Source organism: Triticum dicoccoides, chromosome 7B (assembly GCF_002162155.2).
Source record: "Triticum dicoccoides isolate Atlit2015 ecotype Zavitan chromosome 7B, WEW_v2.0, whole genome shotgun sequence".
Lineage (NCBI taxonomy): Eukaryota > Viridiplantae > Streptophyta > Magnoliopsida > Poales > Poaceae > Triticum > Triticum dicoccoides.
The window spans coordinates 31168622-31171257 of record NC_041393.1 but is presented as its reverse complement, the minus strand read 5'-3'; the positions used below and the strand labels follow the sequence as shown (position 1 = coordinate 31171257).

At 47.9% G+C, this 2636-nt stretch overlaps 1 long non-coding RNA gene across 1 annotated transcript; it reads right to left on the bottom strand.

Annotated features, from left to right (window-relative positions):
- Nucleotides 1-311: 311 nt before the first annotated feature.
- LOC119337934 lies at nucleotides 312-1587 on the bottom strand. Its single transcript, XR_005163703.1, has 3 exons — nucleotides 1402-1587; nucleotides 1064-1312; nucleotides 312-847 (listed from the first exon to the last, which is right to left on the bottom strand). It is a non-coding gene; the product is annotated as an uncharacterized LOC119337934 (long non-coding RNA).
- Nucleotides 1588-2636: the final 1049 nt, after the last annotated feature.

Sequence of the window (2636 nt, the reverse complement as noted above, 5' to 3'; positions counted from 1 at the left end):
AATCGGAAGGAACCAGGGCGGCGGAGTAGATCGAGGGAGGAAGAGAGACGAGGGGAAGCGGCGCACCAGGAGAGCGTGAGACTCGATTGGGTCCGCGGGGGTGAGACGAGGGAGCGGTTCCCTGTCGTCCGCTCGATTTGAAGGTTCGACTTGGTTCCGGATCTGGGCCGAATATTCGCTTTGCAGGGACGAGTTGGTTACCGTTCCATGTATGAACCAAACGTGAGAACTAGGCCAAAGAACGGGTCCGACCCATGACATTTCAGTCCATTCCGGAAACCAAACACACCCTTCACCAATTGCTTCAGCACTTTACTAGTGGAATGTACTGAACTTTATTGAATAAGTCCAGTTACAAAAATGACATCAATCCAGGCTCGCAAGCACAATCTCAATACATCCTGGTCAGTTACCCAAATTGTAGTACCATACTCCTTAAATCCCAAAATAAGTGTATCAAAACTGAAATTGAGACACTTATTTTGAGAGCGAGGTTGTATTAAACTATGCATATTCCAGTGCATCAAAACATGATATTTTGTAGTAATGATACAAGTGACACAAGGTAATCTAGGAAATTGATATAGCCACTCTGAACCATTAAACTAAATCCTACGTAGACAGGACGAACATAAGACAACACGGCAGGAAGGATAACAATTGAAGAATTAGATGCCCCACATTGCTTAGTCCGAAAATCCAACCTCGTTGACATCCTAATTTCATTGCGAATTATTGTCATATATTATGTTCTTCAGCTTGTTCACAAGCTGCTAGTGGTCAAACTCCATGTTGCTTCTCTCTGTCAATACATCTAAGTAGGCCTTCTCCATTAGTGAATCGCAACCTATCAGAGTGGATTCAAAGTAAAAAATCCAAATGTCTAAGGGGAACAAAATATGAATCAATGGGACTGCGCTTCGGTGCCTTAAGGCACATGCCTTTGTGCCTATGACATGTGGGTCCAACAAGTGTCTGGCCCACATGTCAAGGACCCAAAGGCAGGTGCCTTTAGGCACTGAAGCTGCGTCCGAATCAATGGAGAAACACTTAATACACTCACCTAGGAATCTCCTCCCTGTACCTGCTAGGAAGACATCAACCTTACGGGCCAGATGAGATGTCTATCCCGCAATACTCCGGATGTACTCCGGATCGAGGAACTTCACCGAGAGTTCGTCCTAGTGCTGCAGATAGGGTGAGATGCGAGGATAAGCAGGGATAAGCTTCTGTGGACAGACGAGGTATCTATGCCGCAGAACTTCGGATTGATAATCTCCTCGGGCAGTTCCTCCTCCATATGGTGGACGTGCTGAATATCAGTTGGGGATTGAGGTTAAGCAAAGCGGATCTGAAAATCAAAAAGGGGAAAGGGGGAAAGGAGCAAATAGACCACATAACCTGAAGAGCTTCGCTTGATTCGACACTCCCGTTACCGATTATTTTTTCCGTGGCCGAATTGCATCGACATGATTGAGCTTCCTCCTTCTCTAGTGTAGACGCTCCTCGCGCCATTGATGCAGAACAAGCAGAGCTTCTCCTCCTCCGGTGCTTTCTGCCTCTAAAGAAAGGAATAATGGGAAGGTGGGGTCACATGAGAGAACGTGGGCAGGCCCACAAGAGTGGAATACGGGGTGGGCTGGGTGACTGGGTAAAATGCTATACATAGTTAAAAGAACCGCAATGTATAGCTATGGCATCAGTAGTGTGTAGAGGCCACACTGCCTCTAAGGTGGGCCCTCCACCCCTGTCTCTAAGTATAGTTAAAAGAAACGCAATGTATAGCTATGGCATGCAGCCTCTAAGGTGAAGCCCATATGTAACATAAAATATTTACTCTCTCCAACCATCTCAGGCCAAATCTGAACAAATATATGCGCTGCAGGGATTGTAAGTAGGGCCAGGGAATTATTTTAGTGCAAAGAAATGGCTTAGAGGCAGCCTCTTGTGTTAGAGGCGATGCTAGAGAATTTTCCCAAGAGGCTTGGTCCAGCAGTGTATAGCGACAGCCTCTAAGGGCTTAGAGGCAGGTATAGAGGCAGCAGAATGATACATTGTGGATGCTCTAACAATACGAGCCGCATGCATGGTCCCACACTGTACTTGACTGCATGCAGTGCTGATCCTCACACGCGCGCGAGCGGCTGGGATTGCCGCTGTGAACGGAACGCGAAGGTAAAAGACCGCGTCCGCTCGCCTCCTCGAACAGCCCCCAGGATGCTGAAGGACAAGCAACGCTTATTGGCCTGCAAGCCTTCTTGGACGTATACAGAGGTTCTCTAGTGGTGGAAACAGATTGCAAAAACCTTGCGGCTGAACTGACAAAGGATGCGGATAGTCGTTCCCCGAGCTACGGGCTCATTCTTGACATTAAAGCTGCTCTATCCCAATTTGCAGACCACCAAGTGCTACACATTGGCAGAGAGCAAAATACACTTAGCCCATGAGCTGGCAGCCGAAGCTAGGTCCAGTGGAGATTTTCTGATCTTAGGGAATGCCCCTGATAGACTTAGGAATCGGATGCTGACCGAATATAACCCCCACTATGTTGGCGCCGCCTCCTCGTGGCGCCGCTCTTCCTCTACCTCTTGGTGCCTCGCACAACTCTCTCTTCTCACTTTTGTCTCACACAAGAA